Source organism: Argiope bruennichi, chromosome 10 (assembly GCF_947563725.1).
Source record: "Argiope bruennichi chromosome 10, qqArgBrue1.1, whole genome shotgun sequence".
NCBI lineage: Eukaryota > Metazoa > Arthropoda > Arachnida > Araneae > Araneidae > Argiope > Argiope bruennichi.
In genome coordinates, this window is record NC_079160.1 from 53,315,087 (window position 1) to 53,335,187 (window position 20,101).

Below are 20,101 nucleotides of genomic sequence, written 5' to 3' on the forward strand. Positions count from 1 at the left end.
CCCCCAATCCTCTTTCTTCATATGGGGAGCTGCTGGAAAGTAAAGAAAAGATGGATAAAGTGAAGAATAGTGCGCCCCCGAGTATGTCGTCAATTTGGCAACCCATCTGTACGTTCTTCTAGCAGCCATAATGCTGTTTAGAAAGTGAAGCTTATAATTAAAAGTTATTTTCGCCTTTCTTTCTTTTTTTTAAATATGAATACCAACAGAAAATGTTTATTCTTTTGCAATTTTTAACTGTCAGTTTGCGCTTTAAAAAATTATCTCAATTCTTAATTTACGAAATCATCTGCATTCCCACTTAAAAAGACAGCTGCAATAGTATTCTTCGCAGTTCTCGTAATTCTATTTGTGTTCTAATCTTTGGTTTCCTCCATAATTTGTTATGTCGGCAATTGTGCAAGAATGGATGTCGGGTAAATGGGATGGAAGACAGTATTTCGAATCTGCAGAATGGATGAAGGGTGAGTGAAATATGTATAAATATATTTTTTTACGAGTTGATGAAGTTAGCAAAGGAAGCTTGTTTGAAATTTTGTATGAATGTTTGATATCGTACCGGCAGAATGGATGAAGAGTGTGTGCAATATATTTTTTATACTAGTTGATGAAGTTAGGAAAAGGATGCTTGTTTGAAACTTTCTATGGAGAATATTCCGATTGCTTCGTCCTCTGTTCTTTCTTTTCTTTCAGTTATGTACTGTTCCTGTTATCCACATAGTCCTTATGTTCAATGTGATAGCGAAGTTACTAGGTTCTCGCTCTCGCTGCTAGCAAAGCCATAGGATGTTTCTTTTAAGTTAAAAAATTCTGCCCGGTGTCTCCTACAGATGCCTTAAGGCATCTGTAGAAGGCACAGGGCAGTCTGGAAAAAACACATTACTTATTGGTAAAAAGTCCTAATTTTATGGGGGAAATGGTAACCGTAACTGTTCCGCGGAACTCTTTGTTTATTTATTTTGTCCGCCATCTTTAATGGCGACTTGGCATTGTTGGCGCAGAAAGGGACACAATAAAATTCACTTTTATGAAAAAAACATTTTATCAAGACTCACTCAATCACTCTTGTGTTTCGCATTAAAGCATCCAACAGCATACCAGTATTTCATCTTTTAACATATAATAAGAAGAAAGAAAATGATTCAAAATTATAACATCAAATGTAAACAAAAAAAATATCTCTTCATACTTGACATAGAACGTTATTGGCAGACTCATCGACGAAAGCGTTGCGGATGAAAACTTAAATGCCATGCGCATGTGACTTTCATTACCTGTGACTTTTACGTTACATGAACCCGTTCCAATAAATGAGATTCTGGAACCGAATATTCAGTATGAATGAATCCCGTATATTATTATTTTTTGGAACTTGTATAACTTGTCGTTGGCAGATATTTAGCTATTGATTTGATAATTTGGCGATAAGCAGAATTGTCCGAATTTGTTTACATTATTCAGGTGCGAGCTGATGACCATTTTAAAAATGTAAAATTAGTCAAATTGATATTTTAATCTATTTCTTAATTTTTATTTGTAATTCAGATTTTATTTTAAGAAGCAGCTTGCATTTCACACTGTTTGTAATTTGTTAAAAGATTTATATGTGCAAGATTTTTCTTAATCCTTTAACGATGTGAGAAGGTGTAACTAATTGCAGATGCAATAAAAATTGCTAATGGCTAGAAACTATATGTTGTATTTATAATTATTTTTTATTTTTATCAACATTGTGCATCAAATATATTTAGAACATGGTACTGCCACTAAACTGGTATTTATGTAAGCAACAATTTTACGAATTAAGATATGAAGTTTTTGATACATGATTAAATTTTCATGTTTAGAGGACATGGTTGGCAAAGTTTCGTGAATTTTGCGGCGGCAATGGTGTCATCGTGCATTGGAAATCCTGTAAAGTAAATGTAGAAAACTGACTGGTTACGAGATTATTTTTAGACTTTGTTTTATCTTTCTTGTATTTGGCAACTTCATTTTATAAGCATTCTGTTTTCAAGTTTTATGTGTTCATGTAATGATTTTGTGCTTCGTTGTTTTAGATATTCGTGAATGTAATTAGATGTAATTTAAGTAGATTAAGAGCTTTAGTAAGTTTTTGAAGAGTATTAAGTTTTATATACTACATCACACGAGTATTGAAAATTAGCAATATTGTTAAATATTAAATAGAATTTGGATATCGATATCCGACAGTCGATTTAGAATATGGAAGTTTGATTTCTGTTAGCAGTTTAAAAATTAGAGCAATGCATTTTATATTCTGTAAATTAAATTACTTAATTTTTCTTTTATCACATTATTTTGTGTCATGTATTAACATTATATATATTTGAAAAGTATTTCTAAATTATTCCTGTTTTACTTATAATCGTCCAAAATTCTTCACTTATTCTGCCTTTGAGTTAGAATATATTTCTTAAATGTTATGATGAATTAAATATTATGATATTTTTTGTGTGGATCATTTATAAAGCTGTGATTTTAATTTTATTGGGTATTGTAAGACAAAACTGCTGTTTGTATTCTTTTTGCTCTTCGTGTATATACAGTGACTCCCAAAATTGAGTATACACTATACTCTTTCTTCTTTAATTTTATTCTTTTTGCTCTTAACATTTCTATTTATGGCTAATATTTATAAGAATGATAAAATATACATTAACAAAAGTATTAGGCTAAAAAATAAAATAGAGAAATCAATATTATTTTTATTACAGTAATTTTTATATTAAAGTTACAAATTCCAAAGTCACAAAATTGAGTATACACCTTATAAAATATGCGACTTGACTATCATTACTTCTTTTCAAATGAATAAGTAAAATAGTTTTGTTACTTTAATTAGCAGTCATTGATTTCTAAGCGAAAACAAATGTTTTGGTTATCATAATGAGCTCCAGAAATAAAACAAATCTTGAAATTCAGAAACTTGTTATTTGATTGTCTGAAGATGGTAAATCTCTACCAGAAATTGCAAGGGAAATTCAACGGAGTCATGGATATGTTCAAAAAAATTATCCAGAAGTATAAAATGTATGCACAAATTGCTAATAAACTTGGAAGAGGAAGAAAAGAAATCCTCAGTGGTATTAGCAAGAGAAGAGTTATTCGAAAGGTAGCAAACAATCCTAAGGTGAGTGCTACAAAAATTGCTACATCTACTTCAAGAACAATTGGAAAGTGTGCTTCTGCAGGAACAATTTGAAGAGTAATCCGAAAAGCAAACTATAATAGTTGCGTAGCCAGAAGAAAACCATTCATTTCCAAAGTAAGTCAAGAGAAAAGAATTTCATTTACTAAAAGTCATATTTCAAAGTCTCCTGACTTCTTGAATCAAGTAATATTGATTGATGAAGGTAAGTTCAATGTTTTTGGTAGTGATGGATGGTCGATGTTATGTTTGGAGAAAGCCCAATTCTGAACTTCTTCCTAAAAACACCAATCCTTCTGTCACGCATGTAGGTGGTTCACTTCTTGTATACGGCTGTATGTTTGCAAAAGGAGTGGGAATTTTAGTTTTCATTGATGAAATCGTGGACAAAATTAAATATCTGGATATATTGAAGAATAATTTGAAACAAAGTGCCCAGAATTTGGGTTTAGGGTCAAGTTTTCTGTTTCAACAAAATAATGACCCAAAACATACAGCTAAAATAGTTAAGTTATGGTTGTTGTATAATTGTAAAATGCAATTTTACACCCCTCCTCGGTCTCCAGATCTCAATGTGATTGAAAATTTGTGGGCGCAATTAGGAAAATCAGTTCAAAAACACAATATTAGAACACTTAAAAAGAGTGTTACAAGAAGAATGGTCGAAAGTATCCGGCGAAACAAACTCTTGTCAACTCAATGCCACACCATTTACAAGCTGTTCTAAATGCAAAAGGATATGGAACAAAATATTAATTTCTCTTTTTGTTGATAGATTTTGCTAGATGTATACTCAATTTTGGAATTTTTAACTTTGACCTAAAATTTACTGTAATAAAAATATTATTTATTCCTCTATTTTGTTTTTTATTCTAATACTTTTGTTAATGTATATTTTGGTATTCTTATGAATATTAGCCATAAATAGGAATGTTGAGATCGAAAAGAATAAAATTAAAGAAGATAGAATATAGTGTATACTCAATTTTGGGAGTCACTGTATATATATTGTCTTATAGAAAATCTTGTCAGAATAATATTTATATGCTATTCAATTCTTTTGTCTTTTAGGAGAAATGTGAACAGAAATTTATCATGTGAAATAGATAAAAAAATTCTCACTCTACACAGGTATAATACTTTTATATTATATATATTTATTTTGCATAAAATAATAAATGGTTTTGAAAAACTTTGACTTTTTGGAGCTTTTAAAATTAACTTTTGATTTTTCTGATTATTTATTATTATAATGATATAAAGTGAGAAAATGCAAGATTTTAACATTTAAAAAGCTATTGTAATTCATTTAATAATTTAAAGAGTTATATGTTCATTTTTTTCTGATTAATAATTAAATAAATATATCATACTTTTTTTTTTTACTTATGTTTTATCTTTTGAGAATTTTTTCAGAGTGGATGGCAAGACAATGTGTCTTGCCATCCACTGTTTCAGACACCCTGTTTCAAAAATATAGATACATATCAAAAATTATCCCAAGCTAAAATGTCTTTCATGTATTTTCAGAAATAAATCAAATATATTTTTAATTGAGTTATTCAGTTTTATTGTACAAAATATTATGAAATAACTAAAAACTGTGTAAAAAATTTTTAAAAATTGTCTGTCTCGTAAATGTAGATACTCTCTGACTTTACTTCAAATTGTTATTAGTTGAATATTTTTTTCAGCAGAGGATTATTTATTTGCATTTCTTGAAAGTATTTATCATTTGCTTTTCCTACTTTTATTGTTTTCAACTAGCAAATCAATGTTTTTATAAATTTGACAAAATGCTTAGAAGTAAAGGTATTTCAAAAGAGGAGATCATCAAAATTTGGGATTTAAAACTTAAAGGTAATCATCTGAAAAGTATATCTAACATTTTAAAGAGGTCTTAAAAATTTCAAACAGGGTTTTAAATAATGGCAACAAGTGTCATAGAAAGGAAAGATCTGGCCAACAATAAATAAGATGCTATTAGCGGTAACAGAACCATTCTAAGTATAACATCATAACATCTAGGGGGGGGGGACACTTCAACAAATTGTATTTAAATTTAGGGTGTCAAAATATAGCAATCACAGAAGAATATTGAAATTTGAACAAATAGCTTTCAAAAAATGTTAAATGAAACAGTAAATGCTTAAAAGCATAACACAAAACTGTATGTTTAAACTTGGCTTTTGAGAACCAAACTGCATTATTCAACTAGACAGAGTGCCTATTCATGTTCGTAACTCGACAACTGAGTGCCTATTCACATGCATAACTCGACAAATATGTGGTTCAACATCAATAATTTCAGTGTCATGTACTGGCCATCGTTTGGCTCAGACTTATACCCAATCGAGATTATGTGATGATATCTATAAAGAAAGGTATATAAAAATCTATATATATATATATATTTACCATTGACTTTAAAGCAACAATAGAGCAGGCATGATATGAACTGCCTCAGAAGTAATGGAAAACCATGCATTTAAAGTGAATTAAAAATAAATGAAACACTATTAAATACTAATATTTGTAATTACGTTCATGAACATTAATTACAAACCATAAAACAAATATTGTCTATAATTATGGGACATCTTATTTTCTGTTTTTCTTAACAAATTTAGCATTGTAATGAACTTCATAAAAATTCGATATCCAAATTGTATAACTATGGAAGCTATAACATTTTATCTGCTTGTGTGCCATGAGAAATCCTGAGACACCCTGTAGAGTTAATTTGTTGTTCACAGTTAAGTATAGTCCCCCTCTTCTCACTGATATCTTTAAAAAGGACCTTTAAAAACTTTCTTCACAAATGTAGTCTGGGTTATTAGATCTCTAAAATATAAAACCTTTTTTTTGTTTCGTTTTAGAAATACAGCTTAATATAATTTCTAGTAGTAAAAAGTACAGTATCTTTTATGCACCTTCTTTTCCAAATAGAATCATTTTGATTTTTAAAACACTAGTAAATAAGTCTAGTAAAGTTTAAAAAATTAAGAGCAACTAATCATTTCTTCAATTTGCACCTTGTGTTAGTGATGCTTAGGGCAATTATCTTCCTGTCTACTCAAATTACATTAATTAATTTTTATAAGTTTAAAGATTGATATATTTAACATGTAATAGTGTAGCACATAACCCCAATAATAAATTCTAAGCATTGACATGATAAACAAAGATAACAACATTGATATGATAAACAATTACATACATTGAAATATACTATCTACCATTCAGGCAACAAAAAATCCTATTGATCAATTAATATATATTCCCAATTCCATAGAAAAGAATTTTGTAAAATAGTCATATTTTCTATTAGCTGCAGTGATTTTTTTTAAATACAATATAATGGAAAAGCTTAAATTAACATAACTTGCAACTATAGAGAGCTGGATAATAAGCTTATAGCTCTTTAAAAGTTAGTGCAATCAATATTTTCTGGGTGAACAAATTAATGAATGCTCTGTTACAACTGAAATGTAATGTTATTAATAAATAAAATTATCTTACAAAAAAATGTTATATTAATATATGTTATCTATTGGTGTATCTTGCACTGTTAAATGCCAATAACTTTTTAAATATTTCTAAAAATATTTCATTTTTATTTCCTCATACTGGCACATGCAGGTTTTATGTCTTAAATTTTTGTTGATTTATACTATTTTAATAGTTTTAAATTTAAAGTTGCTTAAATATTTTATGCATCACTTAGATTTGGAAAACATATTTCTACGAATCATTATTACTATCAAAGCTTTTGAATCTGATTTAGTGGTTTTCTGCTTTTAAATTGACTACTTAGTCTGTAACAATAAAGAGAAAAATTTGAATCTCTACAAATTCAACTCATAGCAATTTAGACATAGAACCATGCTTTTTAAATTGGATTAGATCTCAAAAATTGGAACATTTAATGAGAAATAATTAGAGATTGAGAATTGTTGAACATTTTCCACAATTCTGAATACTTGTAAAATTTACTGAAAATTTTTTTAATGACATCATTTATGACATATATCTTAATGGTATTTGATGATTTGTACGTCTCAGGTGTGTATTTGTTATCTGCGTATTCTTGTCAATATAAATCGTCGTTTGTTGCTGAGACCTGTTGGTTGCGTTTCTTCATCGACTGACAAATCGAAAGTACCCTGAATCCATAACAATATTTTTAATGATACTAATTTAATTATCATGCAGAATTTTTCCTAGATTTTTGCATTTTTAAAAAAACATTTTTAGAAATAGATTACGCTGTTGCTTTGAAATTGAAACCATTTTCATTGTTCCTTAAAATATTTTTTTTTTCCTTTTTAAAAGCTAAGGAAGAAGGAATCTATCTTCGTTTACATGTGAAATATACAGTACTGCAAAAGTTGAAAGGTAGATGAAACAGATAATTACATTTTTAAGCACTCTAATATCATTAGACTCAACTCGATTAGGATGGTTCATATGCATCATGAACAGAACAGATATTAGTATACTTAAGTCACACGGCTTTAATTTTTATCACAATTTAACACTAAATAATTAAAAATATGTTCTTGAAAATATCATGAATATTATGTTATTTATAAGAAATTTAATTGAAAGAAAACACAACTAAAACTCCTGGCTAACCAGCTGATCACCAGAAGCCGTTTGTCATTGACAATCTTGTTTTGTGCTCCAAATAAAATCTACACTTTCTTTTTACCTATCATATATTTTGAGTAATTCCTCTTTTGAATAAAAATTATATTTTATATAACAATTCTGCAAGTTAGATAATTGTACTTTATCCGAATTGTGCATTGTTTCTTCTGTAACCATACATGAGTTTAAAAATTTATGAAGACAGCTTTTGTGTTAATCATTAGAATTTTTAATCATAAATATTACAAATGGTGTCCTAATAATATGAAAGTTGCATTATAGGTTTAATTAAATAAATCGTAGTCGATTCTAATTTTGAGATCCAATCAACGGCAAAGATGTGTCTGTGTAATGCATGAAGATTTTCTCAACTACTTATTCGCTAGGAGTATTCATTTTTTTCCCCCTTTTCAAACAAAATCTACATATATCTACTAATAATAGTGAATTTGAATGTCTGCTTAGCTTTTCAAGTACATCATTTGATCTGAAGTTGCAAAATATGGAACAAATATGCATTGAAAGTTGTCGATGTACGTTTTAGAGTGTCTTTTAAAAAAATGAAAATACGAATTAATTCAATTTTTTTAAAATCCGGTATTTTTGGCAGTTACTTAGAAAACTATTATTGATTGTCAAAAAATAATATTTATGCCACTTGAAATTCATCTAAATGTTTTTACTTTGATATCTGTTTAATAGTATATTGTATAGATCTTTCTCCCATTTTTTTAATTTAAAAAAATTCAATGTAGTTTACATTATTACTCATTTTTCATTACTAGCTACTTTTAGGACCCAAGTAATGTCCTATTATTAATAGCAACTAAATATTAAACTAAGTAATTTGTGTAATTTGATTGTAATGAAATTTTAAGCTTTACATTTTGAATGACATGTAACTCATATTATTTTACTAGCCTTACGCCATTCTTCTTTTTGTGCTATGCATCTCCTTAATTTTCTATCTTCTTTTATCCAATTATATCGGAGAAAACAGCAGCAGTATTTAAAAATAAACTTTTATTAAAGAATTTTCACTATTGTTGGAGTTTAAAATTAAGCATAAAATTATTGTGCTTTAATTGTATTAATAATTATGCTTTTACTAAATGTGCAGAAAAATTTCATTTTAAAAAAAATTTTTTTGTCGTATACTAAAACTTGTTTAACATGCGAAAAAAAATCATATTTTTATTGATACAATGGAAGAAAATTCCAATATCAAGTATTTGTAATAACACTGAAAGCGGTGTAAGATTCATTTCAGCGATGAAATATATTTTTGCAAAATGTGCTTAAAATGTTCGGTTTTTTTTTAATATTAAAAACAGACAAAATTTTATGACATGTATAAAAATTTAAATCATTTTTGTACTATAATATTTTTAGAAGTTATAACGAAAAAAGGCCCACATTTTTCTTAATTTTTAATTAAAATTTCAAAATAATGCTCCACATTTCTACTTGCCAAATTTGGTAACTTTAGGTCTAATAATTTATCTTGTCTAACTCAATATACACACGTTTTGCTTTTATATTAATACAGATTTCTACAAATACTTTATGGTGCTTCGTTTTTTCAGCTTTTTTTTAAATCTAAGCCATAAAGTTATTGTTTTATTTTTTGGATTTTATCAAGGTTACATTGTTAACTATGTTTTTATTATAGCTTTATAAGCTTTTTTACAGAAGCATTTAAAAAAATTTTTATTTTAAAATTAAGAAATAAAGATAATGTTTTTCTTCAATTTTTTTTCAGGAGTAAAGAAACAGCAAATGAAACAAGTGCTATGTTTTTACAGCAGATCTAGTCAATTTCAACCACAAATTGAAATTATAAAATGAACTATGAATGATAAGGAGTACTTTGAAACACAATTTCTAATATGAGAGATTTTTGAAATAAAGCATAACGAATATTCTGGAAACTAGCTGAACGTCATTCTGATAAATATATGCAGGAAAGTGTTTACTCATAAACAAGATTAATCGGTTGATTAGTATAATCAAAAATATATCTGTATGCATGAAATGAAATTATCTGTCTTAGAATTTAAAGTATCTGCTGACCTTTGAAAGAGGATTTAATAAATATTTATAATGCATATTGAAAGTAAAGACATATGTTTGTTGTATCTGCAATAAATAATTTATGATTAAATTAATTGAAATAAGATAAGTAAAACCAGTTTAACTAAATATATAAGAGAAATTTTATGCCTGTGAAATGTATCGCAAAATGATTGTTTTGTGAAATATTATTTAAATAAAAACCTTTCCTTATATATATCCGAGGAAAACATAGCCGTCAATATGAGCTGTGAATCATCTTCCGAGTTCCAAGATTTAAAGAGAAATATCCTGCCACATACCAAAGAATCCAGCGACATGCACAGCATGCAGTTTCTTCTGCGAAATGATTTAAATACACATTTAGTATCACACAGAAAAGAGAAGCAATATGCTTGTAAAACTTTTTCTGAACGAACAAAATTAAACAAACATTTACAGATGCATACTAAAGAAAAATTATATGCTTGCAAAATGTGCACTAGAGCGTTTTCTGCTCTGGGAAATTTAAAGAGGCATTTACTGACACATACGGACTGTAAACCATATGCCTGTGAGATGTGTAATAAAGCTTTTACTCGACGAGAAAATTTAGAGATACATTTACGGTTGCATACTGAAGAAAAACTATATGCTTGCGAAATGTGCACTAGAGCTTTTTCTGTTCAAGGAAATTTAAAGAGGCATTTACTGACACATACGGACTGTAAATCATATGCCTGTGAGGTGTGCAATAAAGCTTTTACTCGACAAGGATATTTAGAGATACATATGCGGACGCATACGAACGAAAAACCATATGCTTGCCAGCAATGTTATCAAGAGTTTTCTCAGCAAGGAAATTTAAGAAGACATTTACGGATACATACTAAAGAGAAACCATATGTCTGTGATGTGTGTAATAAATTGTTTACTCGGAGAGGAGGTTTAAAAAAACATTTAGCAACGCATAAAGGCGGAACCATATGACTACGAAATGAGCACTGAGGCGGTTTCTGTTTTATTAAACGTTTTTAATTAAATAGTATGCAAAGTCAATCTAAATACAATATGAAAATACAAGCACTGCTTCTGTAGTTATATAATATATGTTGCCAAAATATAACAAACTTTATATGCAATATTTCCAAATATTACATCCCCCCCCCCAATTACAAATTAAGCTTATTTGGTCACCAAATGTTGGTCCACTTCTTGTCTTATAAAACCTTCATGTACCAGTTGTTGAAGACGACGTTATTGGGTGGGTAGGGGATGAATCTTGAGATTGGCTTGGAGATCCTGGCTTCTCATTTGGCAGTGAGACAGGTGATGCGTCTTTTGGAAGATTGCGCCAGATGATACTTCTGGGAGTTTCTACAAAATATGATCAAGGTGCAGCATACTTTGCTTTTATCTTCCTATAGCATTTTTTTTATCTGTGATCCAAGCGATTTGTCCTGGTTCAAGTTCTGTGTAGCAAGGAACAACATCTCTGACGCTGTGATGTTCACCATAATGTTTTGTTTGATTGGCCCCATATGAATATATTTATATGTCTTCTGCTATTGGAATTTTGAGCATTGGTTGCTGTTAGCGCTATTGCGTGAGTTTTTTTCATAGTTGCTATCATGTTTTATGATCGTTTACTATTGTAATTAAACAGGATGCAAAGTTAAACTTAAGATGAATTTATATTCTAGATGAAGATACAAGCACAGCGTCTGCGACCACAATATATAATGTTGATATAACAGAAAAATGAACTTTATGCAAATTTTATTACAGTTTCTATTTAAAGTAATGTATTCATTTACTGAAGCCGACGAAAGAGTAACTATATGCTTGTTACCAGCTTATTAAACCATTTTTTTAGCAGGGAGATAGTATATGTCATTTACTGATGCATAGGGACAAAGAACAAAATGCATTATATAATAGGGCATTTCATCAATATGGTTAAATGTCCATTCATTGCAGCATACAGGAGGAGAATGAAATATTTCTGAATACATACAAATGAGAAATCTTTTGAATGGTACCTATGTTTGGAAGCATCTTCTCTGAAAGAAATTTAATGAAACATTTACTAAACACTTAAGAATGGGAAACTATACAAATGGGGTTTTATAGCATAGGATTTTATGATTTTATAATTTAAAAATGCATTCATATTTATGATAAAAAATTTATTAACCTTTATTTATTTTTTTCCCCTTAAGTTTGGTTTTCTGTACCTTTTATTTAAAATTCCAAAATAGCATTAATTTTTTTTATCCATACTCTAGAAAAGATAACTGTTTTATTTATGCATACATTTTCTTTTGTTTCCTTTTTAATTTGTATTTTAAAATATAATAATAATAATTTTTGAAAGAATGTAATTATTAAATATGATGTTTCATTTGTGCTTGCGTGTGTGTAATGATATTTCTTAATTTAATTTAAAACTTAATTTTCTATTTTTTACCTTAAATTAGCATGTCACTTTATTCTAAAATTTTCTCCTATTTCCTTCTGCAAATCCCACTTTTTTTTAATTTATTATTTGTAATACACACTCAAAAAAATTGCACTCTCAATCCTCACGCCCCTAGAGAAGGGATAAAAATCTTTTAACACCTATGCCATAACTTCTAAAGGTAACTAAGATTCCATTTCCAGAATCGTGTCAAAGAAATTCCTAAAAGAGTCTTTTATAAAAATACTAAAGAGAAAATTTCTTCTTGCTTTCACTTTGGTGAGAGCAGACATGTTCTGCCTTTTGCCCTGTGTGCAAATCATACCCTCCCATGGAAAAATAAATTGTTTTCCAAATTTGTCTTCTTTTTAGCTAAGCATCAACAAAATTATGTTGCACACACCTTTATATAAATAATCGGATTAATCACATTTATCGTAGCATAAATACTGATAATAATGTGTGTACTAAAATTTTTGGAAATAAAGCCACAATGTAATTATGGTGTTTTTAAATAAAGCTCACAGCATTTTAAATTCATATTCAAAATTAAATGCATTTTAAATCAAACAAGCCTTTTAATTTAATCCTGATATATTTATAATTGAAATTTATAAGCCAAAATTATATTTGATGTTTTGCCATATGTATTATTTAAGAAAACAATCACAGATGTTATTTAGAGAGGCAGTATCTTTTTTTTTTAATTATTATAATGCGGATTTTATATTTATATATATATAATGTTTATATATTATACTGTGGATATATATTTTGAACATTCAGTTAAATGAAAGAATATATTTCTTCGTTTTTTTTAAACACTTATTAAATAAAAAACTGTCAGCTCATAAGTTAAGTTTTTATAAGATAGATTTATAAATACCTTTAAAGTTAATATTGGTATATATGTATTAAATATTATACAGTTTTCAATTTCACAATCACCTTCAAGTACATTATGCAAAATGTGAAATACCAGTTAAAGATCTATGCATTTTATTCTGTTAATCAAATTTTGATCACTGCTGTTGCAATAATATAAGATTTTGATTTTGTAATAAAAATACTTTATTAAAAAGGTGCATAATTTTTTTTCAAACATAATGAAAAAAATCTTTAATAATGAACACATTGAAAAAAAATTAATGATATCTAGTCAGACCAGTATCACCGTCAGATGATTGCTTAAGAACATTAAAAGAATGTTTGTGATTTTGACCATAAGATGAAACTTTTTCAAAAAGGACAAAATTGCACTCTATCGGATGCATCTCAAGAAAAGTCAAGTGGTCTGTCAATAAAATCAGTTGAAATCGAAATTGCAGTTAAAATTGACATAAATAAAATAATTGACAATAATAAAACAATTCGTATGAACAAAAGAACTAATATACCACTATTTATATATTTAAAATAATTATCAAAGAACTGTTATTCATTTTTTTCTTTATATGAAAGTTCTAGATATGTTATCCAAGGTTGCCCATCGTCCGCCCTCCAAATTCGAGAGTAATTTCAAAAACACTACTAAAAATTTGTTAGGGAGAAAGCTATTGATAGTCTCTCTTTTAGTACATTTGGTTCAAATTTTAATATAGATTTATAAATCCGATGAAGAACACTGAGTCTAATTTCATCCATTTACCTCTTCATGTATTATTACCCTATTAGCATAAGATACTGTACAATATTTTCGTGATGTTGTCCGACATTCTGAATTCCAGCCAACATCATCTAGATATCGTATCGATGTTCGGAATTTCGCGCTAATAGGGTAATTATTGTATTACCATAATTGTGTCTATTCGATTAGCAAACAAACGTCTACCTAATGGAATTCATCCGAAATATGATAGAAATCTATAAATTTGATATTTGGACAGCACAGCAAATATCACCCACTTAATTTGTTTAAATACGTATTTCAGTTCTCCCCCCCCCCCTTTCTTCTTTTATTGAATATGTTGAATAGCAGTCAAAGGCGGGAAATAATTAATTTAAAAGTTTTCATTTACGATCGCTGTAAACATAAAGTACGGCTATTTGTAACTAAAGAAAACTCCTCAGAAATGTTTAAAAATTACAATTTATAACTATGATTGTAATTTATAACCTCTTAAACTATACAAAATAAATTCATTTTACACTGATGATATTTTGGCCTTATATTAACTGAAAGTTCAAGGAGCCAGAGAAAAATTCGAATTACCGACGAACTAAAATTAAATAAATTCGAATTGGCCAAATTACCCAATAATAATAATGATATAACGCAGCTTTTCAAAAGTAGGTTTAGTTAGAAATAGCTATATATATCGCCGAATTCTCTTTCAGCTCCAAGCCGCATTCTGTATGGTAACAGGAATGCCTTTTTCTTTATCATTGATAATAGTTAAAATATATGTTTAATAAGAATTTAAGTGTTTTTAAATTTCATTTCCTGGCCAGATTTCTATATATTTAAGTTCATCTACTTCGAAACCATTTTATCAGAGCCTGACTGAGGCAGGAGCAAACGGGGCAATTGTCGCGGCCCCCACATCAGAGGGGCTCCCCAGATCGAATAGAAAGTTTATTTCACGTTTCCTTCTTTAATGAACTTTTTTTTTTAACAAAATATCAGTGCAGTATAAAATCCGTCAGTTTTATGTTAGCTTCTTCATTAATCTATCGCATGAACACACACACAAAATCTATATTTTATAGATTTATTACGGAAATCTATATTTCGTAAATATAAAGGGGAGGTCCCCAAAGAAGTTTTTTGTCCCGGGCTCCAATTAGGCTAAGTCGGGCCCTGCATTTTATAATAAATGTTGCAAACCAGATGATCAGTGAATTACATCCAGGGCTGATCGGACTGACCAATTTGCCATCTTATCGACGATTAGTGGATGCCCTTACATATAAAAGAGTACCTTCTTCCTAAGATGTGTGCATAGGAGAAAAAGAAGGGCTAGGGTTCTGCAGAAAAATATCTGTTACTAACCCCTTTTTTTCCGACAAATAAACAAAATGGCAATAAATTTTGTTACAAATCTGTACAAAGGTAACTCAGATCTTAGATTGCTCTCTCTCCCTCTTTGCAATTATTAGTATAAAAGTAATGGCTGTGAACACAATGAACTACATATGAGAGCAAGTGAATTTAAAAATAAGAAGGAAAAAATCTTAATGCTAAAAAAACAACAGCTCATTTTATTTTGAAGTACTCTTTCGTGGGGCTCTGCAGGAAGAAATCAGTCAAATTAGCTAAAAGCTAGACCTGTTCGCGAACTTGGTTGAAGTTCTTGGTGGACATCTTGGTACCGTGAACCTCAACGTGGCAGCAAGGTTCGAAATCGCTCTCAGATTCAAGAACGGTAAAATAATGTGAACGGATTCGACAGAACAACTAAATGTTTCGCGATAAATCCGCAATAAGTCTATAACTAGCTGCTTTGCAAATAATTTCCACCAATAATATTCATGGATTGAGGTTGCATGTGCAGGTTTATCTGTTGTTAAAAGAGAAATACAAAACATTAACGGCCGTATTCACCAAACCGGTTGCTAAACATCGGATCGTTCAACCCATGATCAACGATTAATCATCAACCAATGATCATTGGTATTCACGAACGGTAATTTCACGACTAAGCATCAAGGTTACGACAATCAGCTTTTTCTGCCTTTTTCAACCGGAAATGGATCTTCATTGGTCTATATATATCACATGATTATCAGCTGATGGGTGGCGCTGTTTCGTGTTTTTGTTGTTATTTTGTTTCTTTCCCAGATGTGTACAAGGATCAAACGAGAAAACGAAGGTGATATTGCCTAGTGATAATCTCACCGATTTGCTTACATGATATTATAGCTTTTCGTAGGATTGTTTCTCTGACTATACATTATTAACCAAGTATATTTTAAATTTCCACTCTATTATTATGTAATAAAACATTTGAGCATTTGCTCTCTTTTGAATTGAGAATATGCATATTAGCTGTGCTTTGAATAGTTTTCCAATGAATTAAACTTTTACAAAAGGTCTATCTGAATTAAATTTTTGAAAAAAATGCATATTAACCTTAAATTAGTTCATTTACTTATGGAAATATTTAAACATTTTTTATATAATTATAGAGTATATACATAAACAATAGAAATAACAAACTGCTGCAAACTGATTTCGCAAGTGAGGAGTTCATTGAAGTTTCTTCTAAACAATGAATTTAACAAAAATTGTAGTATCCTGTATTTTTAATATAATAAAAGAGGAGAAAATGTAGTGTATAAAATCTTGCTTACAAGTATTATGACTTTCATATTAGTAAATAATTTTCATTTACACAAAATATTTCAATTTCCAAAGGTTATTTAAATTGCAATGATATCTCTGGCAATCCCATATAATTGTTTGCATGAAGTTTATAGCATATATTACAAACTTCTCTTTAAGATTGTTATTAGACTTTCAGCATTTATTTTTAAACAAATAGGTTTTAAACTTCCACAATATATTATATTTAAAAAAAAATACTAAGATTGTTTTTGGTGTCAATATTTAAATATGTATTAGCTGTCTACATATTCAGTAGTGTTTGAGATAATTTTTTTCCCTCAAAGCGGAATAAAAGTAAAAAATACTTATTCTGTGGTATGCTTTTATTTCCATCGAAAAGCAAATATGGAAAAATTTTCTTTTATTAACTATCAGAATATTAAATTTTTACATATATTTTGTTAAAAAAGATATAAATTTATTGTTATAAATGTCAGAATATATACATATAAGAAGAATATATACATTCAGAATATATGCTGCAAATCAGAAAATTCAAATTATAAACAAAAGTCAGTGAAAATTGTATATGAATATTGAAGAATTCTTATGAAAAACAAGAGCCTTTTTTACCAAAATAAATATTCATGCAATAATTTTTTATAATATTTTATTATTGTGGAAGTGAATTAGCTCATTTGTATCTCATATCTAAAACTTTTTATAAACAATGAATTTAACAACTCTTTAAATTTGAATGAGTTAATTGTCAGTTCGACAACATGTACTTCACAATCTTGCCATTACAAATCTGCATAAAAATAATATAAATATTGATGACAACCATACTTATTTTAGAATTGCTATCCTTGAATAAAAGAAATGATTAATTTGCACATCATAAGCACTCACCACTCACTTTTGTACAAATAAATTGAGTGGAAAAACATCAACAACCAACAATAAATTTTTTAACACTTTCTGCTTGATGATTCAAACTTAATCAAAAAGCAACACAGTTTAACTTGATTAGCCTGTCAGAAACTAGTAATGATATTTTAATTCTTTCAAGTAAATGTGAAATTCCATTTGTTTCAACAAGTTTTTGCCTTTTTTTTATTTTTTTTATTTTTCTTATTCCCAGGATTTTGTACCAAAAAAGTTATTAATTTTTTGATATTTTAACATTTAGTTTCTACTCATACTTGAATAATATCTGTCACTTTATTATATTAATTTCCAACGATGTTTTTAATTATTCATATCTTCATGGCAATCATTACTTCCTGAAATCATAAACCTATGAGCACAACATCTAACTAAATACTGTTAAGTCAGCATAATTTCCTTTGTTTAATTGTCAAATTTTTCAACTCAGGATCTTGTGTATTTAAATAAGGAATCTCTTTCTATATTTAAATTTGATGAAAGATGATCCAAATTGAAATGTTTCAAAAAAGTAAAAGAATTTTTCACAAAATTTTTTTTCTTGAAATAATCTTAAATATTATTCTAATAGGTTACATTAAACTGTCAGTTAAATTAAGTTGAATTTTTAAAATAAAAACCTCTTTTTTAAAATTTTATATTTGCATCATAATTTGTAGAAATTTGAATTAACTCGGATAAGTTATTATCTATACTTGTTTTTCAAATTCCAAAATTTTCAAATCACAATTAATCTATTTTCTTTGTTTTTCACACACTTCTCAGAATGTCTTAAAATATGCAAAATTAAAAAAGGACTTCTGTATACAAAAATCTATTTTATTCAAATTTGACTCGAAAAGTAACATATATGAATTACAAAAGAAAATTCTGACAGAGAAGTTACAGCTTCTACAAGCATTAAAACAAAGTTCCATTAAAGGTACTTTAAAATATAACATTCATGCTGATTATTAATTCAAAATTCTTCTACAAGAATTACAAGAAAGTGTCAATAGAGGTGCAACATTAATGCTGATTCTTAATACAAAATTCTTCTATATGTGTCTTTTTATTTCTCTAATACATATACATATTGTAATAAGATAATGAGCACATAAAACCACTAAAAAATAACTACACTGATATGAGTCATACATGCATGTCATTTTCTATAAATCATAAAAAGAACAACATCAAATTAAAAATACATTTGATTTTCAAAGATGGGAATAAGGAATTATTTAGTCATTTCTATACAGATAAATTCAAAAAATAATCAGGTAGAGAATACATTAGAAATAATGTTAAAATTTGTTATGTAATGAGAAGGAAAACATTAATAAAAATTGGTAATCATTTTCAGCAGATAACAAAGGTCAAAATTTGATTTCTTTAAAAAATGTTAATTTTATACACATTGTTGAAGATTAAAGCTGAAGTAAACTGATATTGTAAAAGAGATTAGCTATATTGAGTAACTAAGCACATTATTATATCACACAATTTATAAGTAACAAAAGTAATTTCTTTAAATTTCTAATTATTAATCATAATAAAAACTGCAATAATTCTTTTTCTATAAAATAAATAATAACATAAAAAATCAATTTACTAAAAAAAAAAAAAAAAAAAAAAAAAAAACTTATATACCCATGTGAAAACAGTGTACAATCATGGAAATGAGTCATACAGGAAAGTTTCAAAAATACAAAAAGCAATCCTGTATAATCATCACCAGACAGATGAAAAAGATTTTTTTGTTTGTTGCTTTTCTTTCTTTCTTTCTTTTTTTTTTTTTTTTCAGGAGGAAAAGGCTGTTCCTTATTTCTTCCATATCTTTGCAAGTCTATAATCTGAGAAATGTGAAATAAGAATTAATTATATTATAAATAACTAATGAAAAAAATTGCTAATTTAACAATAATACTTACATGACATACTTAAAAATTGATAGTATAAACACAAATATTATCATTTATTTGATTATAATATTAAATTTTTTAAATATTATAATATTTGATATAAGACAAAAATTCCATTTTTTGTAACTAAATTTAGAATTCATTTATACAGTACTTTTTAAAACTTTTTTATATATATAAAAAAAAAGACATAAGATATTCTATTCTCAATCACTAGAAATGTGCATTCTAAAATATTTGTAAGTGATTGCAGATAACTTTGGAAAATATTCTACAGAAAGAATATTTTTTTTCCTAATCTTAAAATATTATTTGTTCAACGAAAACATATTTATTATTTAGGTGGTTGTTTCTCAAAAACCCTTCTTGCTTTATTCATACAAAAATCTGCCGTAATCTTTGATATACAGTGGTATAATGGTAGGGGTAGAAGAATAAGATTTTTCAATATGGAATAAAGCATAATTAAAATGTTAAGTTTATATTGCAAATAATCTTTAATACTTGAATTCTTTATTATATTTTTTCAGATTTACAAAATTGAAAAATAAAAGGAGCAAGGTTAAAATTGATTAACATGTACACTGTCTATGTAAAGAATGGGAAAATTTTCTTATAGCATAACAAATGCAAAAACTGTTACA

At 27.9% G+C, this 20,101-nt stretch overlaps 1 long non-coding RNA gene across 1 annotated transcript; it reads left to right on the forward strand.

The window, feature by feature from the left end:
* The first annotated feature begins 1,971 nt into the window (after positions 1-1,971).
* LOC129988739 (uncharacterized) lies at positions 1,972-12,837 on the forward strand. The gene is made up of 3 exons (XR_008785676.1): positions 1,972-2,108; positions 4,244-4,303; positions 9,588-12,837. It is a non-coding gene; the product is annotated as an uncharacterized LOC129988739 (long non-coding RNA).
* The last annotated feature ends 7,264 nt before the right edge of the window (positions 12,838-20,101 follow it).